The sequence below is a fragment of the Nerophis ophidion genome, linkage group LG20 (assembly GCF_033978795.1).
Source record: "Nerophis ophidion isolate RoL-2023_Sa linkage group LG20, RoL_Noph_v1.0, whole genome shotgun sequence".
NCBI lineage: Eukaryota > Metazoa > Chordata > Actinopteri > Syngnathiformes > Syngnathidae > Nerophis > Nerophis ophidion.
In genome coordinates, this window is record NC_084630.1 from 46,437,954 (window position 1) to 46,462,943 (window position 24,990).

Genomic DNA, 24,990 nt, shown 5'->3' on the forward strand with positions numbered 1-24,990 from the left:
AGTTCAATGCTGGTGTTGGTCTTCTGAGGGGGCATCTTTTCCCTAGGAGCGTCTTGGCGCCTCTTAGGTTTCTTTTTGTTTTTATTTTTAGGTTTGGGAGGATTGCGGGGACGCCTTTGTGGCCATCTATTTCCATAATATTCCTGGTCATAATAATATTGTGGAGGCACAAATTGTCTATTTTGATGAGCTGGACGTGCACTTCTCCAAAAGTTTCGCTCGGGGGCGGTGTGGAGTTGCTCATGTTGTGCGTCATCAAAATGGCGGCGTGTGTCGGAATAGGGTAAGGGTTGGGGTTGGGGTTGGGGTTAGGGTTAGGAGTTAGGGTTAGGTTTAAAGAGAAGGAGAGACGGGTAGGTTTTAGGTATAAAGAAAAGAGAGACGGGTAGGTTTTAGGAGTGAATAAGGAGAGTTTGTTTGGGTAAGGGGTTGGGGAAGGGCAATAAAAGAGTGGGGGGAAAAAAAAAGAAAATAAGAAGGGTGTGCACGGTCCGTCTATGGCCCAGCGGGCTCGCACTTACGCCTCATTGAGGCCCCCCGCATGTCTAGTCCCCAGTTTTGCTATCCAGAGGCGTTCCGCCCGCCTCCGTTGGGCGACACTCCATTTGGAGTTGCTCTGGACCACACACGTCCGGACAGAAGCCCACCCGTGCCGGATGAAGTGCTGCACAAGGTGGGTGGTGGTGTTCTTCTGCCGGACGATATTATGCTTATGCTGGTGAAAATGGGTGGCGATGGTGTTGCCCGTGGTCTGGCATCGCTGGCAGAGGATGACATATACACAATTTCTGGTGTGCCCGTCACCTCTGCACAGCGGCCGGAACACCTTCCCGCTGTGGCGGTTAATTAGCCACGGGATGTGCCGCAAGGGAGCGCTGCTGCAAGCCAGGGGCGGCTCTCTCAGTGAGGGAACCCGAGCTCTGACCAGCAGATCACCTAGGCTGGGATTTTTGCAGTACGCAGATACCAGGTAGTGGTCTTTAGGTCTACCATTCTTCTAGACAAATGTCTTGAAGTTCTCTTTAACCCTTCTGGCAACCTGTACCGCCGCAGGTGAGAAGGTGGTTATAAGAGGGATCATAGATTGACCAGGGAGAGGCTTCTTCGGGTTAGGTTTGGGGTTGGGGTTAGGAGTTAGGGTTAGATTTAAAGAGAAAGAGAGACGGGTAGGTTTTAGGTATAAAGAAAAGAGAGACGGTAGGTTTAGGTATGAAAAAGAGAGTCGGTTAGGATTAGGATAAGGGGTTGGGGAAGGGCGATAAAAGAGTAGAAAAAGAAAATAAGAAGGGTGTGCACGGTCCGTCTATGGCCGAGCGGGCTGGCACTCACGCCTCATTTAGGCCCCCCGGATGTCTGGTACCCAGCTTGGTTATCCAGAGGCGTTCGGCGTGCCGCCGTTGGCCTACGCTCCATTTGGAGTCTGTGTGCACCACGCACGCCCGGACAGAAGCGCACCCGTGCCGGATGAAATGCTGCACGAGGTAGGTGGTGGTGTTCTTCTGCCGGACGATATTGTGTTTATGTTGGTGAAAACGGGTGGCGATGGAGTTTCCCGTTTCACCAACATATAGGTATCGCTGGCATTGGATGACATAGACACAATTTTTTGTGTGTATGTCGCCTCTGCGCAACGGCCGGAAGACTCTGCCGTTCTGGCGGTTGAGCAGCCACGGGATGTGCCGCAAGGGAGCGCTGCTCCGGGTCGGGGGCGGCTCTCTGAGAGAGGGCAGCCGAGCCCTGATCAGCAAGTCGCCTAGGCTGGGGTTCTTCCGGTACGCTGACACAAAGTAATATTTTTGTAGTCTGCCGCTCTTCTCCACAAACGTCCTAAAATTCTCTTTCACTCTGCTGGCAATCTGCACCGCTGCAGGTGAATAGGTTGTAATGAGGGGGATCATGGACTCGCCAGGGGCAGGTTCCTTTTGGTTCCACGAAGCACCTGTATTGCTCCCTGAGGAAGGTCCTCGAGTATCCCCTCCTCCTCAGGGCAGCGAACATGACTCCCACAGCCCTCACAAAGTCCTCCCGCCTGGTGCAGATCCGGGGGAACCTCAGGAGTTGGGACTTAACCAACCCCGCATAGGTGTGTCGGGGGTGGAAGCTGGTTTTGTGGAGGAGGGCATGGGTGTCGGTCTGTTTATAAAACACTTTTATGTCCAGGTGATGTGTGGAGGCGAAATCCGGACCTTCGAAGGTGGTGGTGTCCAGGAAATCTACCGGCGTGGGACTGGTGGTGGACTTAACGGTAATGCTAGGGTTATGGGTGTGGAGGAACACCTGGAATTCCTCCATGGAGTGAGACCACACCCCCCAGATATCATCAAGATATCGGAAGTAGTATAGGGGCTGGATTGGGCAGGAAGCCAGGGCAGAGGTCTCCCACTCTGCCATGAAGATATTTGCATACGCTGGGGCAAATTTCTTCCCCATGGCCGTGCCCTTGATTTGCAAATAAAACTTGCCGTTAAACTCAAAATCGTTCCTTTTGAGATTGATCTCGAGGAGTTGCAGGAGTTCCTTCTCTGGCCTGCTAACATCCCGGTATTTATAAAAAATATTCTTAACGGCTTGGATGCCCTGGTATATGTCTGTTAGTGTACAAACTATCAATATCAATGGTAAAGAAAATCGAATCCTGGGGAATGACTGTTTTTATTTTGTCTATGAAATCGTAGGTGTCTTTAAGGTAACTAGGATGTTTAATGGAGAGAGGGGTTAAATAATAGTCTATGTATTCCGCCGTCCTATAGGTTTCGCTCCCCCAGTCGGACACAATGGGCCTGCCCGGAGGTATTAAATGGGGCTGGCTCCACTTGTGTGGCTCTTTGTGGATCTTGGGGAGCAGATAGAATCTACGAGGACGGGGATCCGATTCCCCCAGGAGGTAAGTATGTTGTTTGTGGTTGATAAATCTTTTATTTAATAAATTAACGATTTTTTCTACCATCGGGATAGTGTCCAGGTAGATGCGTGCGGCCAACGGGGAATAGTATGTGGTGTCATTGAGTTGTTTATTGCCCTCCCAGATGTATTGGGACCTGTCCAAAATCACAACCGCGCTGCCCTTGTCCGCCGGCTTGATAACTATGTTTTTGTTGTTTTGAAGGCTACGGAGCGCCTCAGTCTCGTCCCGCGTGAGGTTGGGTGCGACCGCAAGGGCGACACCCAATAGGAGCGATGGGTGCTCATCAGCCAGGACCAACATGTGGACCTCCGGATGTAGCAGGCCCGGTGATGGCTCCCATTCGGACCTGGGAGTGAAAGGTCTCGGTCCGAGGGACCCTTGTTTTTCATAAAACACTGCTATTTTGACACTCCGAAGGTATTCCTGCAGGTCCAATTTGACCTGGTGGTCCCAATTGGGACTGAGGCCTTTGTCGAGGAGGGAGCGCTGCGAGGAGGTGAGTATGAAGTGTTTAGATAAATTTACAATGTTGTTGTTTGTGGTATTGTTGTTGTTTGTGTTTGTTTCTCCCCCCGACAGGTCGGGTTTTTGGGGATGCCAAGTTTAAATGCTGAAGCCAGTGCTTCAGCATGTTCTTGGCAGTCTCCTCGGTGAAGGTTGTCCCTCCCCGTAGCGAACTCATCACTTGCGAGTGCCGGGATGAAGTGGTAATTTTTCTGAATGTACGTGTTTATTTTGTGGAGGTTGTTTTTGTGTTCCTCGGGCAGGGCTTCCGAGAAATTGATGAGGGGGATGGAAATTTCGGCGTTAGGGAAGACCGTTTTGGCCACCTTGAGGGCCCTTTGGATCTGCTTGAAAGTGGTGGCCTTAGGGTTTAGTTCCTTATTATTGATGCCGAAAGATAAAACAACCATTTCCACCTCAACACTAATTTTAGTTTTTTCCAAGATGGCCTCTGCATGCCGAAAGTTGGCCCCTGGGTAGCTGTCCATCTGAAGGTCCTGGAGACGGACGGATGGCAGGCGACTGATGTTAATCACCAATCACCAGGACCTTCTTGTCGACAGACAGGTGCCAATCCACCAACTTGCGAGTCGTGCTAATGTGCCTGGTAGGTCCCCTGCGCGGACTCATTGGTGTGGTTAAATGTGTTGTGTCGGTGTCCTTTATCGGCTGAGAGGCCAAAGTGACAGTTCTAGGCCCTTTCCGGATTCCGGCAAAAAATTGGGACCCGCTTCCGGAACCGGCGTGCGTGGAGGAGGAGTGTCCACGAGGGGTACGTCCGGAAGAGGCGCGTCCGGGAGGAGCGCGTCCAGGAGAGAGGATGTCGGCGAGGGTGGTCCCGGTTGGCCAGAACCAAGTTGGGACCAACTAGGCGGCGTGTCAGGGGGCAGTTGGGATCACCCTGGAGGCCTCTCAGGGGATGATGCCGGCTGCTCAGGTAAGTAGTGGGAAGTGTCTGGCTGGCCAGGAGTCCCCTGTACATTGTCCGCCACATGGACTAGAACTGATGTGTTTTGTTCCCCAGGTAGCGGTGGCGCCTCGGAGACCGCAGGAGGGACCCCGACCTCGGTCTCGACACGCAAAGGCGGCCTGGGTGGCGGGACCAGGGGAGCCTCAACAATGGAGTAGTTGGGAGGACTGCTACATGGCTCCTGGGGTCATGTCGCTCTCTGGGGCCTAGATGGTGCCGCAGCCAGAGAGGAAGGCGACAAAACCGGGAAGGGGACCGGGGTGACCTGTCCCCTAGGACCCGGAACCCGTTCCACTACAGGGGACCAATCTCTGACCACAGGGTCGGTCATGGTGGATACCGTGGTGCGCGTAGGAGCGTGCAGGGTCGGAACCTGCAGGGGCAGCGAGGGGTGTACCACCTCCATCACAACCCGGGTGTCGGTCAAGTCCGAGTCGCCCAGTGACCCCGTCTGCTGGGATCGCGCAGGACTCCCCACCTCGTCTACAACACAAACGTTCACACAGATCGCGATCACCAGACCCTCGGCCAGCCACAGTGTCTCGGTGGTCAATCTGCGTCCCAGGTGTGCCTTGGCCCACGCCGAGGCCACCTGGAATGGGTCTTTCCAGTTTTGGCCACTAAAAGCACTCAATTTATTCACTTCAGTTTGGAGTGCTTTTTTATAATGTTCCCTAAGAATTTGCACTGTTTTTTGTGCCCAATTATGTGCATTATCTTTAATTAGGGATTCTGTGTCCGGGTTGGTGACCGCTGGCCTGATTCCGGTCGTTAAGGTAAGTTCCATGTTTGTTATTGTTTGTGGTTGGATGTCTCTACTCACATTGTTTTGGTGGTGTATAATTTTAATAATATTGTAAATAATTTTAGCTTTAAGGCTAAAATCAACATCCTGATTTTCAGGAGGAATTTCCATGGAGGGGCGGTTTGTGTTGACATTCCTGGTAATGTTGGAGCGGTTTGTGTTGACATTCCTGGTAATGTTGGGGCGGTTTGTGTCGACATTCCTGGTAATGTTGGGGCGGTTTGTGTTGACATTCCTGGTAATGTTGGGGCGGTTTGTGTTGACATTCCGAGTAATGTTGGGGCGGTTTGTGTTGACATTCCTGGTAATGTTGGGGCGGTTTGTGTTGACATTCCGGGTAATGTTGGGACGGTTTGTGTTGACAATCCGGGTAATGTTGGGGCGATGACCCTGTCTAAATCCAGGTTTGTCAGCCCTATACGTCCTCCTGGGATTGGGAGGCTCATGGTAGGCGGGTTGGAAATTTACCCTGTTTTTTGGGGGGCTGATGTTGTGCAGGATGCTGAAAATATTGAGGTTTAGAGCCTCTGAAAAAAATGTTTTTATTATTTTGATTTTGGTGTGTACTGCGGGGATTTCGCCACCGTGGGGCACCGTAAGGTCTGACACGCCGGCCGCTATCACTCCTGTCACGTGAGACGTTGCCCTGGCGACGTGCGTCACGTGTGGGATAGTCACGGCGACGTGCGTCACGTGTGGGGTAGTCATGGCGATGTGCGTCACGTCTCTCATGCGTTTGGTTGTCATGGCGACGTGTGTCGCGGCGGAGGCGCACCCGCTCGTCGTCCTCCTCAGCAGGATAGCCACGCAGCACCTCCGCGTAGCTCCTGCGGGGAGGTTGTTGAAAACGGTCCGCAAAATGGGTATTTTGGTCATCATAGCGGCCGTTTTGTGGTGGAGGACGAGGGGGCGGGGTCATCTCGCGCCGCGATTGTTGTTTACGTCCGCGAGGACGCACAAGGACCCATTCCTCGTCTTCCCACGCCGCCATTTTGCGACAACCGGCAGTGTAATTGAATATAAAATAAGGATTTTGTGTAAAAATAAAGTAGGAATGCAGGTAAGTGGGTAGAAAGAAAAAATAAATTGATAGGAAAGAAATAAAATGGAAAGACACCGGCGCGCTTCGGTCATGGGTGACGTCACATCCGCCCAAACCGGATGTCTCGAAAAAAAAACCACAGAAGAAGAAGACAGGCTTCTTCGAAGAAAAAAAGAATATAAAGAAAATAAACAACTAAGGGCGGTTCTGTGAAGAACGATAAAAGACTCCAAGGTAAGGAGTTAAATAAATGAAATTAAATAATTAAGGCGTATAAACTGAACGTAAATGAGCGAATCGTCGACGGACTTTCCGCCTCGTGGGAGAAGTTCCGCACGGCAAAAAACAGAAAGGAGGAAGGGTAGAGAAGGAAGTAAAAAGGTAAAAAACTAATAAATTGCAAGTCTTATATGTTGCAACATTTCGGTACGAATGTACCTTCTTCAGGCGAAGACTTGACTGAATGGAAAATGTAAAATGAAAAAGTCGGCTAGTGGGCATTCGAAGCGATGTTGCTTGTTCGGTGTTTGGCTGTCGAATGAGGCTGATTGGCTGCTGGGAGTAAGGTGGAGTCTAGCTGGCGAAAATTATTAACACAAAAGTTTTTAGAAATCCAAACTGCTCAGCTAGAATCACCACTCCAGCAATAGATGGCCCCCAATGACAGCTTTAACCAGGTATATGTTGAATTTTATTATTATAGAGAATAAATAAATAAAATACAAATAAACATGCAAAAATAATAAAAAAAAATTGAGAAAATTCACTATTAATTGCACAATAAACTAAGCCGAGAAAAAAGGTACATGTGACTCCGAATGGAGTTCGAACAAGTCCAAAAAGTTTTTGGGTATTTTTTCAAAGTTTTTATATATTTTTTTGTTGTTTTTTTTTTTTTAGGTTTTTTGATTTTTTTTAGGAGATTTTTAATATTTTGGTATTTTCTTGGTATTTATTCAGGTGGTTGGAGTACAAGGACATCCGGGGCACTCCCTGCGCCGGAAACGTCCGTGTCACCAGGTCAGTGACCATGTGATAAAGGTAAGTATTGTGGTATTGTTTTGGTGTTTTTTCAGGTCACTGGAGTACGAGGACATCCAGGGCATTCTCCGCACCGGAAATGTCCGTGTCCCCAGGTGAGTGACCATCCAATAAGGCAGTGTTTCTCAAAGTGTGGTGGGGAATAGAGACATGACAGGTGGGGAATAGAGACATGACAGGTGGGGAATAGAGACATGACAGGTGGGGAATAGAGACATGACAGGTGGGGAATAGAGACATGACAGGTGGGGAATAGAGACATGACAGGTGGGGAATAGAGACACGACGGGTGGGGAATAGAGACACGACGGGTGGGGAATAGAGACACGACGGGTGGGGAATAGAGACACGACAGGTGGGGCGCCCCCCACTGGTGGGGAATAGAGACACGACGGGTGGGGAATAGAGACACGACAGGTGGGGCGCCCCCCACTGGTGGGGAATAGAGACACGACAGGTGGGGCGCCCCCCACTGGTGGGGAATAGAGACACGACAGGTGGGGAATAGAGACATGACAGGTGGGGCGCGAGGAAATTTCACTTTCACTTTTTTTTTTTTTTAATAATTCTTAGATTTTTTTTTTTTTTACAACCCCATTTTCTATACAAACTGTAAATCACTTTGTGATTCTGTCTGTGAAATCCGATACATAAATTAATGTAAATTACTTATTTTTCCTGTAGGCTTTAAATTTCCAGGTAGAAGCGAAAGTTTGACAGACGCAACAGTAACTAATGGGGGCGGGGCCAAGCGGAACACTCTTTAGCGCGGATGGTTAGCAGGCTAATGTGTGGACCACAATTACACAAAATGGATAAATTGGCTTGATATAAAGTTGCATACAGAATTGCTCAATGCAAAAAAAGCAGACCCATTTGCTGAGCAGCTGATTGTTCTTGCTGCAATAAACATGGTGTCAGTCATGCTTGACCAGACAAGCGCAGCAAAATTAAAAGCTGTCCCACAGTTGCGAGACGTATATGTGACATTGCAAGTGATCTTTAGGAACAACTCGTAGACCAGGAGTCCCCAACCGCCGGCTCTTTGATGTCTCTGATGCGGCTCAGCTTGTCACGGCCAGCTCAGCTCGTCAAACCTCAGGACACGCCCACGGCCGCCAGGACGGTGACATGTGGGTGTCCAGCTGGTAGGACATGTGGGTGTCCAAGTTAAAGCACCTGACAGCACGCCTTGAAGATGTTTCACGCCAGAAGGCCGTTCTTGCTCAGAATCACAAATAGTGTGATATTGAAAACCTCCCCAAGCCAGACTAACTTGTGTTCAAAACTTGGAACGCTATCCCTCAATTTTTTGTGAACATGAAAAAGTATGCACTTGGAGTTCTGTCCTTCTTTGGATCCACATATGCATGTGAGCAGGTGTTCTCCAACATGAACTTTATTAAAAACAAACATATGCATGTCAGCAGGTGTTCTCCAACATGAACTTTATTAAAAACAAACATATGCATGTGAGCAGGTGTTCTCCAACATGAACTTTATTAAAAACAAACATATGCATGTGAGCAGGTGTTCTCCAACATGAACTTTATTAAAAACAAAGATGGCACAGGCCTCACAGATGAGTTTACAATCCTGTGTGAAGATAAAGGTGACGTCATACTGCCCCTATGTGGAGACGCTGGGCGCTGCGGTTCAGGAGCAAAATTCACATTGACCACGTATGATAAATATTTGAATTTCCTATACTTTTGCATATATTCCCATTTTTTAATTGTTCAGCGAAATAGACATTTTATCATCTAGGTTGGCAGCTGATGCACGGCGCCAGTAAAAAGATGACGACACAGAGAGAGAGGACGGCATTTTTGGTTCTCTGCCAGTAGATCATTTAAGTTGGGCCTTGTGTTTTTTCATTACTACAAGGAAGCCTTAAATAGACATTAAGTATTTTACTTAACCTTCAACCTGACGTCTTTTTTGGAGTTAAAAACGTTTTGTTGCATGCAGAAATGTAATTCCATTTTTTCTGCAGTCGTTCATTGATTTCATAAACGTAATCCATCATAGTTTGTTTATACATAGCACGAAGCAAAAATAAAACTTTATATGCAGTGCTATTTCATTTTTGATTTTATTTTATATATATATTTTTTTTTTGTCCTATCCAGCTTCTCAGGCAAATCACATAGTTGATGTCGATGCCCATATCAGCTGTTCACATTTACTTTACAGAAGAGAGGTGTAGGATACTTCTCTTTTTGCCTTATTTAAATTTGACTTTATTCAATTCATTTATATTATCATTTTGTGCAGCCGGGCTGGAGCAGCAAGGGATAGAAAGAGAAAAAAAGGAAGACAGAGGGGGAAATTGTGGGGATCAGAGGGGGATACAGTGTTATTTTCTTGGTAGCGCTTTAGCAAATTTAGCTGCTAATGTTAGCAATCATTGAATGTATTACCCAATCATAACAACAAGAAATCTTCTCTAAGACTTGAGTAATTACAACCATAAAATATCAATAATGCAGGACACCATTGATTTTAATTCACTATTATTTTTTGGGAGTAATCACAGTGTAAAGAGAAATAAAATCCCACTAAATATCTTTGGGATCCAAAAAGTGCCCCACTTATAAAGTGATACATTTTTATTGTATATATTTTTGAACTTTCAACACTTAAGTTACGAGATCACCTTCAGATATTCAAGTTTTTTATTGTTCTTCAGTCAATGGTCAACATATATCTGTCAATTTTACGTTGAAACTATTTTCTTTTATAAATAAAACTTTGATGTTTTTATATGGCAACCACACAATATATGCAATATTGTTTGCACATAAAACATTTTAAAGTAAAGTTTTTTAAGTAATTGGAGCCTTGAAAATAATAGATTATAACATTGATTTTGTTTGAGCAATGGAAGAAACATTTTTTTTTAAAAACAGCCTGCTTGACAGCTTTGTGTCAACATTGCAACTTTTTCTGGTGAGATTTCACCTCATTCCATTTTTTTTTTAATGTTTTTGGGGGATTTTTGAAATAGCATCTCCAGAATGTGTGGCGGGCCGCTAAGCAACTTTGGACACCCCTGCTGTAAAGAATGTCAGTCTTCTACTTTTTTATGGTTCTAACAACACCAAAGTTGTCCAGTCAGCACTTTTGTCTCCTAAATAAAATAAGTTTTGAACTGTTTTTAGTTTAAAAAAATGTTTTAAAAAGTCTTCTTTTTATTCTTACACCAACAAGAATAACTTTTTTTTATTTGCTTTGGTTGACAAATAAACAAGATGGAATTTTGTTGTTGCTTTTTCTTTACATTTTCACTGCAGGACAAGAACTCCCAAGATGAAGATTGAAGAAAAAACACATTTGAATAGTAATACTAGGAATAATAGCAGTAATACTATGCTAATGGGGAAAGTCATAGTGTGGCTCAGGTGGTGGAGCAACTCGAGGGGTTCCATCCCCGCTTCTGCCATCCGAGTCACTGCCGATGTGTCTTTGGGCAAGGCACCTGCTTTCCCTAGAAAATGACTACTGTGTACAATAAAAGTGAAGTGAATTATATTTATATAGTGCTTTTTCTCTAGTGATTCAAAGCGCTTTACATAGTGAAAGCCAATACCTCATTTTTACATTGAAAGCAGTGTGGGTGGCACTGGGAGCAGGTGGGTCAAGTGTCTTGCCCAAGGACACAACGGTAGTGACTAGGATGGTGGAAGCGGGGATCAAACCCACAACCCTCAAGTTGCTGGCACGGCCGCTCTACCAACCGAGCTAAACAGCCATGTAATATTTATGTATGCATGTTGAGAATAATACATCAATCAATGCTTCGTTTCAAAGAATAAAAAACAAAAGTAATAAACAGAATGTAAATAAATGTTGATATTATGAAATGAAAAGAGAATGTACGTTTAATTTACATGTTGTACATTAACATTAGGTAACAAATAGGTGAATGTAGTGCAATTTAATAATGAGTGTTATTTTCAGCAAGGTACTTGTGTTGTACTTTGATGTACTCCTACTTCCAAGTGACTTTGTCAAGTACTAGTAAAGGAAGAGATGATGCAGTACTTGAAGTCTTTACTTTTGTCCTGAGATGAAGATCAACTTCATGAAGACACCTTATCAATGTCAACATGACCAAAGTGGGCGTGGTCACAAACAAACAAGGAAGGGGGCGGAGCCTCTTTCATTTTCTGATGTTAAGTGATGAGGTGGCCACTTGTCCAGGGTGTATCCCGCCTTCTGCCCGATTGTAGCTGAGATAGGCACCAGCGCCCCACGCGACCCCAAAGGGAATGAGTGGTAGAAAATGGATGGATGATTGAAGTTCCTGGTAAAAGCTGTTATACATTATATGCCTTGAGCTCTTACTTTGAAGGCCCTAAGAGCGGAAGTGGTGACACGATGAGTGCAGCGGAGATGTTTATATATGTCGCCTATACTGTATAAAAGTACAAAATAACAAACACCGAGGGAGGCTCCAGTTTTACACGAGGACCACTTTATTTACTTTCTTTCAAAAACCTCCGCTCCGCTCAACCTCTCACCACTTCCGCTCTTAGCGCCTTCAAAATAAAAGATTGAGGCAAATACTGTAAAACAGCTTATAACAGGTACTTAACATCACAAAGAGGCAAGCCCATAAAATAGGTTGCATTATTTTGTGGTTTTATACAGTATAAGTGACATATATAAACCATAGGTTACATTTTTTTTGTGTTATTTTGTGTGTTGTGAGGCTATGTATATTTGGGGGGACAGGTTAATATGTTTTTGTTTTAACTGCCTGTGTTGTTTTTGCACTTATCCTGTTATTTGTGTTGAAACGAGGACGTTTCTTTTTGTAGGAGGGGAGGTATGTAACCTATTTTTATGGGCTTGCCTCTTTGTGATGTTAAGTTCCTGTTAGAAGCTCTTCTACAGTATATGCCTTGGAGTCTTATTTTGAAGGCCCGAGGAGCGGAAGTGGTGACAGGTTGAGTGGAGCGGAGGTTTTTGAAAGAAAGTAAATAAAGTGGTCCTAAATAAAGTGTAAAACTGCAGCCTCCCTTTTTCTTATTTTGTACTTTTATACAGTATAGGCGACATATATAAACTCTCGCTTACAAAAACAAAGACGCAGGCTCTAGTTTTACACGAGGACCACTTTATTTCAAACTTTTTTTTTTAAATGTTTCTTTACAAATTTCAACAATAACAAACAGATGAGAAACAATAATCAAAATAGTCCAAAAACAGTATAAAACATTACAAAAAAATATTAAAACAGTCCAAACGGCGCCAGGGGGTTATAAATTCAAAGTAACAAAAATAGAATACAAAAATATATATATATAATAACCAAGTGCAAATTAATTAAGCCATAGGCTCATTCAGATTCATTAAATAACTTCAATTTGGAACACAGTGTCATCGTTTTCAACTTTATTTCAAACCTTTTTTTTTTTTGTTTATAAATTTCCACAATTACAAACAGTAAGTCCAACAACAATATAAAACATTACAAAACATTATAAAAACAGTCCAAACAGCGCCAGGGGGTTTTAAATTCAAAATAACAAATATAGAATAAAAAGAAATGAATACATAATAAACAAAGTACAAAGCCATAGGCTCATTCAGATTCATCAAATATCTTAAATTTGGAACACAGCATCATCGTTTTTAACTTTATTTCAAACCTTTCTCTGCCTGCGTCACACAAGTGACGTCACTGTTGGAGAGCCATATAGCACACCGTGATTGGTGGATTCCTTCAGCTCCGCCCACAACGCTGTCAAGCACCATTCATATCAAACTCTCACTAACATTCAACTTTCATATTAGCATGGGAGCCGCAAAATAAGATCTCACGTGTCTGAGACCCTGGTCTAATATATATATAGATGTGTCAGAAGTGCTACTGACACTTTGATCATGTTTGCTTTTCCTGTCTTTGAAATCACTTCCTGTCCTGCTGCTCTTATTTTCTCACTGTTTCCTGTTTGCTCTCTGTCTTTTGTGGCACCTTTACTCTCGGCTCCGTGTCTGCACACCTGTTCCTCGTTTAATTAGTTGTATTTAGTTCCACCTGAGTCCCTCCTTCACTGCTTCATCATTATTCTTTTTTGACGGATGTGGATCGGACGGGTTTTATTCGCAGTGAGTAATACTTTGCTCTTTTACACTGGCGTTCTATTGTTTGTCTTGATGCTTCTACCGTGTGCTTTATTGCTGATTTAAAGTTGTGTTTGTGTTGCTGTGACAGTTTGCTCTTTTACACTGGCGTTCTATTGTTTGTCTTGATGCTTCTACCGTGTGCTTTATTGCTGCTTTTAAATTGTTTAATTTGCACTGCACATGCACATGTGTTAGGAACACAACATGTAGAAACACACATTTAGTGACAAACATGCACATGTGTTAGGAACACAACATGTAGAAACACACATTTAGTGACAAACATGCACATGTGTTAGGAACACAATATGTAGAAACACACATTTAGTGACAAACATGCACATGTGTTAGGAACACAATATGTAGAAACACACATTTAGTGACAAACATGCACATGTGTTAGGAACACAATATGTAGAAACACACATTTAGTGACAAACATGCACATGTGTTAGGAACACAACATGTAGAAACACACATTTAGTGACAAACATGCACATGTGTTAGGAACACAATATGTAGAAACACACATTTAGTGACAAACATGCACATGTGTTAGGAACACAACATGTAGAAACACACATTTATTAGTCAGTGACAAACATGCACATGTTAGGAACACAACATGTAGAAACACACATTTAGTGACAAACATGCACATGTTAGGAACACAACATGTAGAAACACACATTTAGTGACAAACATGCACATGTGTTAGGAACACAATATGTAGAAACACACATTTAGTGACAAACATGCACATGTGTTAGGAACACAACATGTAGAAACACACATTTAGTGACAAACATGCACATGTGTTAGGAACACAACATGTAGAAACACACATTTAGTGACAAACATGCACATGTGTTAGGAACACAACATGTAGAAACACACATTTAGTGACAAACATGCACATGTGTTAGCAACACAATATGTAGAAACACACATTTAGTGACAAACATGCACATGTGTTAGGAACACAATATGTAGAAACACACATTTAGTGACAAACATGCACATGTGTTAGGAACACAACATGTAGAAACACACATTTATTAGTCAGTGACAAACATGCACATGTTAGGAACACAACATGTAGAAACACACATTTAGTGACAAACATGCACATGTTAGGAACACAACATGTAGAAACACACATTTAGTGACAAACATGCACATGTGTTAGGAACACAACATGTAGAAACACACATTTAGTGACAAACATGCACATGTGTTAGGAACACAACATGTAGAAACAAGACACATTTAGTTGCTGACAAGCTGTCAGTCACCATGGCTCTCAACTGCTGGCTAAGAGAGTCAAGGTGTGGCTGAGTGTTTGCTACAGGTGAACACACCTGCCCTCACTGATTAGTGTTTGCTACAGGTGAACACACCTGCCCTCACTGATTAGTGTTTGCTACAGGTGAACACACCTGCCCTCACTGATTAGTGTTTGCTACAGGTGAACACACCTGCCCTCACTGATTAGTGTTTGCTACAGGTGAACACACCTGCCCTCACTGATTAGTGTTTGCTACAGGTGAACACACCTGCCCTCACTGATTAGTGTTTGCTACAGGTGAACACACCTGCCCTCACTGATTAGTGTTTGCTACAGGTGAACACACCTGCCCTCACTGATTAGTGTTTGCTACAGGTGAACACACCTGCCCTCACTGATTAGTGTTTGCTACAGGTGAACACACCTGCCCTCACTGATTAGTGTTTGCTACAGGTGAACACACCTGCCCTCACTGATAAGTGTTTGCTACAGGTGAACACACCTGCCCTCACTGATTAGTGTTTGCTACAGGTGAACACACCTGCCCTCACTGATTAGTGTTTGCTACAGGTGAACACACCTGCCCTCACTGATTAGTGTTTGCTACAGGTGAACACACCTGCCCTCACTGATTAGTGTTTGCTACAGGTGAACACACCTGCCCTCACTGATTAGTGTTTGCTACAGGTGAACACACCTGCCCTCACTGATTAGTGTTTGCTACAGGTGAACACACCTGCCCTCACTGATAAGTGTTTGCTACAGGTGAACACACCTGCCCTCACTGATTAGTGTTTGCTACAGGTGAACACACCTGTCCTCACTGATTAGGGTTTGCTACAGGTGAACACACCTGCCCTCACTGATTAGTGTTTGCTACAGGTGAACACACCTGCCCTCACTGATTAGGGTTTGCTACAGGTGAACACACCTGCCCTCACTGATTTGGTCCAACTATGGTTGTCAAAAGCTGGGTGTTTAGAAGGACATTTCAAAGTTGGGATCTCCAAGCTCAAAAGTCCGCTGTGAATACTTTTACACTTGTGATGCTTTGTTTAAGGTGTATTTACATAAAGTTGTCAGCTCTCCATGCATCACCAAACATCTGCAGAGATGTTGGTGCTGGCTTTCTTCTTGTTGTTGTTCACCTTTGACATTTTGGGGTTTAAATAAATGTTAAAGTGTTAAACTGCATGTTTTGCCGTCCTTGGTTTGAAAGTCCAGTTTACAATGCTTACATGACCTTCACCCAAGGCGGGGTGTGATAGTTGCTGCTTTTTGGTGTGTGTGTGCGCTTTATAGATTTTAATATTTATTAGTAGGGGTGTGGGGAAAAAATCAATTCGAATTAGAATCACGATTCTCATATAGTGCGATTTAGAATCAATTCTCATTTTTAGAAAAATCGACTAAAAAAAGAAAAGTATATTTTTTAAATTAATCAACCCAACAAACCACTGCACAGCAACACCATAACAATGCAATCTAATTCCAAAGCTGAGCCAGCAACACTCAGAACTGCAATAAACAGAACAATTGAGAGGAGACACAAACACCACACAGAACAAACCAAAAGTAGTGAAACAAAAATGATTAACAGTATCAATATTATGATTTCAGCAAAGCAGTGATTAAAAATCCCTCATTGACCTTATTAGACATTTATAAAAATAATAAAAAAGAACAATAGTGTCACAGTGGCTTACACTTGCATGGCATCTCATAAGCTGGACAACACACTGTGTCCAATGTTTTCACAAAGATAAAATAAGTCATATTTTTGGTACGTTTAACAGTTCAAACAAATTTACATTATTGCAATCAGTTGATAAAACATTGTCCTTTACAATTATAAAAGCTTTTTTTTTTTTTTTAAATGTACTACTCTGCTAGCATGTCAGCAGACTGGGGTAGATCCTGCTGAAATCTGTGTATTGAATGAATACACAATCCTTTTGATTTGGGAAAATATTGTTGTGAATTGAGAATCGCGTTGAATAGAAAAAATCGAATTATAATCGAATTGCGACCCTAAGAATCGATATCGAATCGTGGGAAACCCAAAGATTCGCAGCCCTATTTATTAGTATATGTCCTATACAAAGTCAATGTTTTTTTTGGTTTATTTTGTGGACTGCGTGGTTGGTAGAGTGACCGTGTCAGCAATCTGTGGATTCTTCCAATCCACTTTATTTACCGTATATAGCACATTTAAACAAAATGTTTCCAAAGTGCGGCACAACAATATTACAAACAACATTCGAATACTATCTTAAGCTCCACCAATGACTGAATAAAAACAAAAAATAAAAATTAATAATAATAAATATATACATAGAATAGAATGTACTTTATTGATCCTTGGGGGAAATTCAACACCACAGTTCGCTCACAATGATATATATAATATTATTATCATCATAGTTTGTGAGTGAACTGTGGTGTTGAATATCCCCCAAGGATCAATAAAGTACATTCTATTCTATGTATATATTTTCCCACTAAAGGAATAAATGTTTTGCTATGTCCTCATTTTCAATACAATGCAGCTGTAAAAAATGTTCATAACATCGGAGGCTAGCAATTTGTGTTTTGTGGTAGTGTGCTTACAATTATGCTTCGTAAAACTTTCTGAATTGTAAACTTAAAGGATTATATTTTCTGACCACACAACTCACGTAGTGTTAAAAGCCAAAGAATAAAAATGGGTCTTAAGACGAGACTTAAAACACTCCACATCGGGAGCAGTTTGAGTATGGAGGGGCACAGTGTTCCACAGCTTAGGGCCGACCACAGAGAAGGTCCTGTCTCCCCTAGTTTTAATTCCTGGTTCAATTCCCACCTTCTATTGACCTCGTCATGTACGTTGTGTCCTTGAGCAAGACGCTTCACTCTTGTTCCTGACGGTCGTCGACAAGGCTAATGTTGGTTTGGTGTTGGTAGTCTGAGGCCAATGTTCAAGTACCAATAATTGTCACACACTAGGTGTGGCAAAATGATCTGCATTTGACTCCTCACCCTGGATCACTTCCTGGGAGGTGAGGGGAGCAGTGAGCAGCAGTGGTGGCTGAGCTCGGGAATAAATTTGGGTGATTAAACCCCCAATTACAAGCCTTGATTCTGAGTGCCAAGCAGGGGAGTAATGGCTCCTATTTTTATAGTCTTTGGTATGACTCAGGCGGGGTTTGAACTCAAAACCTACCCATCTCAGGGCGGACTAATTGGTTTGGCGTTGGTCGTGTGCGACGCCAATGTTTATGTATGTAGTGTTTTATGCTCTTTTACAGGCCTGACATATATGTATTGTTTATGCTCGTATACAGGCCCGACATGTATGTATTATTCATGTTCATTTACAGGCCCGACATGTATGAATGTGTGTATTGTTTATCCTCATTTACATGCTTGACATGTATTGTTGATGCTCATTGACAGGCTTGACATGTTTGTATGTCATGTCAAGCATGTCAATAAGCATTAACAACACATACATGCATGTGGAGTCTGTCAATGAGCATTAACGATACATACATTCATACGTGTGGGGCTTGTCAATGAGCATTTATAATACATACGTGTGGAGCCTGTCAATGAGCATTAACAATACATAGGCTCCATATGTATATGTTTTGGAGTGTTTATTTTTGTCCTGAGATAAAGATAAATTACATGAAGTCATCTTGTGAATGTCAACATAGATAGATAGTACTTTATTGATTCCTTCAGGAAAATTAAAATTCCAGCAGCAGTGTACAGAGTTGAGATCAATTTAAATAAAAGTAAATAATGGGGGTTTAAAAATGAAACACAATAGAGAATTACAATAAGAATAAAAAATAAAAAGCAACAATGGGGAAAAAAAAAATATATATATATATGTGACAGTAAAATAAGAATATAACAAGACAAAGTAGGCAGTAGTGACCATGTTATGAAAATGTATTGCACATGACCAAAGTAGGCGTGTCCACAAAGAAAGAAAGAAGGGTGGGCGTAGCATTTTCATTTTTATGATGTTAAGTTGGTCCTGTGATGAGGTGGTGACTTGTCCATGGTGTACACTGCCTTCCGCCTGATTGTAGCTGAGATAGGTATCCGTGACCCAAAGGAAATAAGTGGTAGGAAATGGATGGATGGATGAATGAAGGTGGGTCTGAGTGTTTGCTACAGGTGAACACACCTGCCCTTACTGATTTGGTCCAACTATGGTTGTCAAAAGCTGGGTGTTGGGACATTTCAAAGTTGTGATCTCCAAGCTGAAAAGTACGCTGTGAATATTTTTGCACTTGTGATGCTTTATGTAAGATGTATTTACAAAAGGTTCTTAGCTCTCCATGCATCACCAAACATCTGCAGAGATGTTGGTGCTGGCTTTCTTGTTGTTGTTGTTCACCTTTTGACATTTTGGGGTTTAAATAAATGTTGTGCCATCCTTGGTTTGAAAGTCTGGTTTACAATAGTTACATTACCTTCACCCGAGGCGGGGGCGGGGGGGGGGGGGGGGGGGGGGGGTGATAGTTGCTGCTTTTGTGTGTGTGTGTGTGTGTGTGTGTGTGTGTGTGTGTGTGTGTGTGTGTGTGTGTGTGTGGCTGGCCAATGTTGGATGTATTGTGTATCTGGGGAAATAAGAGGTTGGCATCACTAACATAGCCCTGTGCTGGTTTACGTCCTCCCTCAACAACGGAACCTTCTCTGTGAACAGAGCCAAACATTCCTCCCGCTGTGCCAACCTCACCTGTGGGGTCCCTAGGGCTCAATACTGGGTTCCATCCTGTTCTCCATCTACATGCTCTCCTCAGCCAAGTCATTCATCGCCATAAAATGTCCTTTCATTTCTACACTGATGATACTAAATCTATCTTCCACTCAAGACAGACGATCCCTCTGGACTGGACCATTTGAAGGACTGCTTGCAGGACATAAAAGAGTGGATGTCAAAATTTCCTGCAGCTCAATGACAGAGTGAAATTCTTCCGTTCGGGAACTCCAACCCCCCAACTGTGCACAATAGCCAAGATCAAGTATGTCCTCTCCCCAGTGACTTAGAGGGTAGTGTTCATGCTCATCTTCTGCAGACTGGACTAATGGAATGCCCTCTATGCTGGGTCACTGACAAGACCATAAATAGCATGCAGTTGGTACAAAATGCTGGTGACAGGCACAAAAATGAGGGAACACATTTCTCCCATCCTCTCCTCCCTTCACTGGCTCCTGGTGAAGCACAGAGTGAAATTTAAGATCCTTACCTATGTCTTCAAAGCGCTCCGTGGTCTTGCCCCAGCATACATCAAACATCTCCTGGACCAACCTATCAGCTCCAGGCTTGGTCGTTGCCTCAGATCTGACAACCAGATGACCTTGAAGGTCCCACAGTCAAACCTAGTGACAAAGAGAGACTGTGCATTTTCAATGATGGTACCTGGCCTATGGAATAAGCTCCCCCTGAAAGTCAAGTCCGCCACCACTCTGGACACTTTTAGAGCACAGCTTAAAACTCACCTCTTTGCCGCAAATGACTTGATTTGTGTTCGTGTGTCTTAAATGTTTGTTCTAAATTCCTTTTGTGTCCCTGTTTTTTTTTTTTTGTTTCTCCACTCAGGCTGCACCCCAGGCTGATGTAATGGTTGCTTGTGTGGGTGCAATAATTGAAAATAACTACACTTTTTTTGTTTCTTCAAGGTCAATTTTGTGGAGTCTGGTCTACAATACAAAGTCTATGTATATTTTCTTTTTTTTTAATCTTTTTTTTTTATCTTCAAGGTCAATTTTGGGGGTCTAGTCATCTACAATACAACGTCAAAATGTATTTCATTTGTCATGGTTTTTGTTATCTACAAGGTCAATTTTAAGGAGTCTGTTCATCTACAGTGCAAGGTCAATTTGTATTTTATTTGTCATGGTTTTTAACTACAAGATCAGTATGTATTCAACTTGTGTCCTCATGGTTTTTGTTAACTACAAGGTCAATTTTGGGGGGGAAGGGGAGTCGGACGAATAAAATACATATCGACCTTGTATTGTAGATGACCAGACTCCCCTTCCCCCCACAAATTGACCTTGTAGTTAACAAAAACCATGAGGACACAAATAAAATACACATTTACCTTGTATTGTAGATGACCAAAGTTTGTTAACTACAAGGTCAATTTGTGGGGGTTTTTTTTTGTCATTGTTTTTGTTTCCTCATGGTTTTTGATATCTACAATACAAGGTAAATGTTTTTTTTTTTCTAATGTTTTTTATCTTCAAGGTCAATTTTGTGGGGTCTAGTCATCTATAATACAGGGTCAGTATGTATTTGTGTCATGGTTTTTAACTACAAGGTCAGTATGTATTTAACCTGTGTCACTGTTTTTGTTTCCTCATGGTTTGTGATATCTACAATACAAGGTCAATATGTATTTCATTTGTCAAGGTTTTTGTTATCTACAAGGTAAATTTTAAGGAGTGTGGGTATCAAAAATACAAGGTAAATTTGTATTTTAACTACAAGGTCAGTCTGTATATTGTGTCATTGTTTTTGTTTCCTCATGTTTTTTTATATCTACAATACAAGGTCAATGTATATTTTATTTGTGTCATGGTTTCTATTAACAAGGTCTATTTTGGGGGGTGTCTCATCTCTAATACAAGGTCAATATGTCTTTTTTTTTGTCATGGTTTTTAACTACAAAGTCAATATTTAATTTGCCAGGTTTTTTGTTATCTACAAGGTCAATTTTAAAGAATCTGGTCATCTACAATACAAGGTAAATTTGTATTTTATTTGTCATGGTTTTTGTTACAAGGTTGGTATGTATTTTGGGCTTTTTTTGTTTTGTTTCCTCGTGGTTTTTGATATCTACAATCCAAGGTTAATATCTATTAGGTCAAGTTTAAGATGTCAGGTCATCTATAATACAAGGTAAATTTTGTATTTAATTAGTGTCCATGGATTTTGTTGTCTACAAGGTCAATTTTAAGGAGTCTTGTCTTCTACAATACAAGGTAAATTTGTATTTTATTTGTCCTCATGGTTTTTGTTACTACAAGGTCGGTATGTATTTTGGGCCTTTTTTTGTTTCCTCATGGTTTTTGATATCTACAATACAAGGTTAATATGTATTTCATTTGTCATGGTTTTTGTTATCAGGTCATTTTTAAGAAGTCTGGTAATCTACAATACAAGGTAAATATTTTATTTGTCATGGTTTTTGTTAACTACAAGGTCAATTTGCGGGGTTTTGGTCTTATACAATAAAAGGTCAGTATGTATTTAGTTTGTGTTTTTTGTTTCCTCATGTTTTTGATATCTACAATTCGTTTATTTTGTGTCATCATGGTTTCTATTAACTACAAGGTCAATTTTGGCTTCTGGTCATTTTCAATCCAAGTTCGATTTGTATTTAATTTGTGTCCTTTTCGTCCTCAAGGTCACTTTTGCGGGTCTGGTCATCTACAATACAAGGTCAATATGTATTTCATTTGTCATGGTTTCTATTAATTACATGTTTGGGGGGCTCTGGTCATGTACAATGCAAGGTAAATTTGTATTTAATTAGTGTTCATGGATTTAGTTGTCTACAAGGTCAATTTTAAGGAGTCTTGTCTTCTACAATACAAGTTAAATTTGTATTTTATTTGTCATGGTTTTTGTTATTACAAGGTCGGTATGTATTTGGGCCTTTTTTTTTTTTCCTCATGGTTTTTGATATCTACAATACAAGGTTAATATGTATTTCATTTGTCATGGTTTTTGTTATCTACAAGGTCAATTTGAAGGAGTCTGTTCATCTACAATACAAGGTAAATTTGTATTTTATTTGTGTCATGGTTTTTAACTACAAGGTCAGTATGTATTTAACTTGTGTCACTGTTTTTGTTTCCTCATGGTTTTTGATATCTACAATCCAAGGTTAATATGTATTTCATTTGTCATGGTTTTTATTAACGAGGTCAATTTTGGGGGGTGGGGGATCATCTATAATACAAGGTCAATATGTATTTTTTTTTGTCATGGTTTTTAACTACAAAGTCAATATGTAATTTGTCATGTTTTTTGTTATCTACAAGGTCAATTTTAAAGAATCTGGTCACCTACAATACAAGGTAAATTTATTTTATTTGTGTCATGGTTTTTAACTACATGGTCAGTATGTATTTAACCTGTGTCACTGTGTTTCCTCATGGTTTGTGATATCTACAATACAAGGTCAATATGTATTTAATTTGTCATGATTTTTGTTATCTACAAGGTAAATTTTAAGGAGTGTGGGCATCAAAAATACAAGGTAAATTTGTATTTTAACTACACGGTCAGTACGTATATTGTCATTGTTTTTGTTTCCTCATGGTTTTTGATATCCTCTAATACAAGGTCAATGTATTTTATTTGTGTCATGGTTTCTATTAACAAGGTCAATTTTGGGGGGTGTCTGATCATCTATAATACAAGGTCAATATGTATTTTTTTTGTCATGGTTTTTAACTACAAAGTCAATATGTAATTTGTCATGTTTTTTGTTATCTACAAGGTCAATTTTAAAGAGTCTGGTAATCTACAATACAAGGTAAATTTGTATTTTATTTGTCATGGTTTTTGTTACTACAAGGTTGGTATGTATTTCGGGACTTTTTTTTTTTAGGGTTAGGGTTTGGCCTTTGTTTTAATGTTTTTGATATCTACAATAAGTTTATGTATTTTGTCGTCATGGTTTCTATTAACTACAAGGTCAATTTTGGGGCTCTGGTCATCTACAATCCAAGTTCGATTTGTATTTAATTTGTGTCCTTTTTATCTTCAAGGTCACTTTTGCACGTATGGTCATCTACAATACAAGGTCACTATGTATTTCATTTGTCATGGTTTCTATTAATTACAAGGTCAATTTTGGGGGGCTATGGTTATCTACAATACAAAGTAAATATGTATTTTTTGCCATGGTATTTATCTACAAGGTCAATTTTGGGGGTCTGGTTATCTAATACAAGGTCAATATGAATTTTATTTGTGTCTCGTGGTTTTTATCTACAAGGTCAATTTTGGGGGTCTGGTCATATACAATACAAGGTCAATATGTAATTCCTTTGTCATGGTTTTTGTTATCTACAAGGTCAATTTTAAGGAGTCTGGTCTTCTACAATACAAGGTCAGTATGTATTTAATTTGTGTCCTCATGGTTTTTGTTTTCTACAAGGTCAATTTTAGGGGTCTTGTCATCGACAATACATGTTAAATATGTATTTTAATTTGTGTCATCATGGTTTTTGATATCTACAAGGTCAATTTTGGAGTCTGGTTATCTACAATACAAACTCAATATGTATATAATTTGTGTCCTCATGGTGTTTTGTTTCCTCAGTTTTTGATATCTACAAGGTCAAAATTGGTTTATTCCACTATGCAATGCAACACTCTTACCTAATGTTATCCATGTATTCATTCATGTGACTAATTTCTCATTCTTACACCCTGCAGCGCTACAACAGTACACAAGTCTTACACAATGTGTTATGGGTCACGTTCCTGCTTCTCCTCCTGCTGTGCGCACTGTTGAGTGCATGGCGGAGCACATCAACAGGTGTTCTCTCTCCGCTGCGGGTGTGCCTCTGCAAGAGATCTGCAATCAACACACCTGCCCGTGATGAGCAACCAGCCTTCATAATCCAGCGCGTCTTGAGATCCGGTGCCAGAACGTAGTTTCTCCTACCAGTACAGTAAGCCAACACATCTCCAGCCTTCTTGCTCCCTGTGTTCCCTTCCTGTCGCGTTTACGGTCTTTTGTGTTGTGTCGTCCTCCAGCTTCCTCTTCGTCTACCTGGACCCCCTTTTGGATTCCTTCTTGCCTTCCTGGACCAAGACCTCGCTCCTGCCTTCTGACGTCCAAGCCTTTTTCTTCTTTTGGACTTCCACCTCTATCTCAACACGCACACTCAACACCCTCTGGTGACCACGCTCAGATAATACTTACACATAGTCACACTCCATCTCTTTAAGGTAATCACACACTGCACTCACATACTGAGTTGTCAATAAACACGCTGGCAGCTAACGTCATCGTCTCTCTGCAGTCTTCTTTTCCCGCTGTTCTGTCACACAATCTTACTTATTTTGTCATTCATTTGTTCATCCACGTTATCATTCTTACACCATGCACCGCAACAACACTATAGTATAGGTGTAATATGATCAAACTTTCTTGTTAAAAGTATAGCAGCTGCATTTTGTACCAACTAATATTTTAATGCTAGACAAAAGGAGGCCTGAAAAAAATAGATAACAGTAATGTAGAGAGATGTAAATAACGCATGAATAATG

The 24,990-nt window shown here is 41.7% G+C and overlaps 2 long non-coding RNA genes across 2 annotated transcripts; both read left to right on the top strand.

The window, feature by feature from the left end:
- Positions 1 to 6,321: 6,321 nt before the first annotated feature.
- LOC133539237 (uncharacterized) lies at positions 6,322 to 9,312 on the top strand. Its single transcript, XR_009803215.1, has 3 exons — positions 6,322 to 6,460; positions 7,187 to 7,362; positions 8,274 to 9,312. It is a non-coding gene; the product is annotated as an uncharacterized LOC133539237 (long non-coding RNA).
- Positions 9,313 to 13,271: 3,959 nt separating this feature from the next.
- Positions 13,272 to 24,724, top strand: LOC133539238 (uncharacterized). Its single transcript, XR_009803216.1, has 3 exons — positions 13,272 to 13,387; positions 24,151 to 24,389; positions 24,475 to 24,724. It is a non-coding gene; the product is annotated as an uncharacterized LOC133539238 (long non-coding RNA).
- Positions 24,725 to 24,990: the final 266 nt, after the last annotated feature.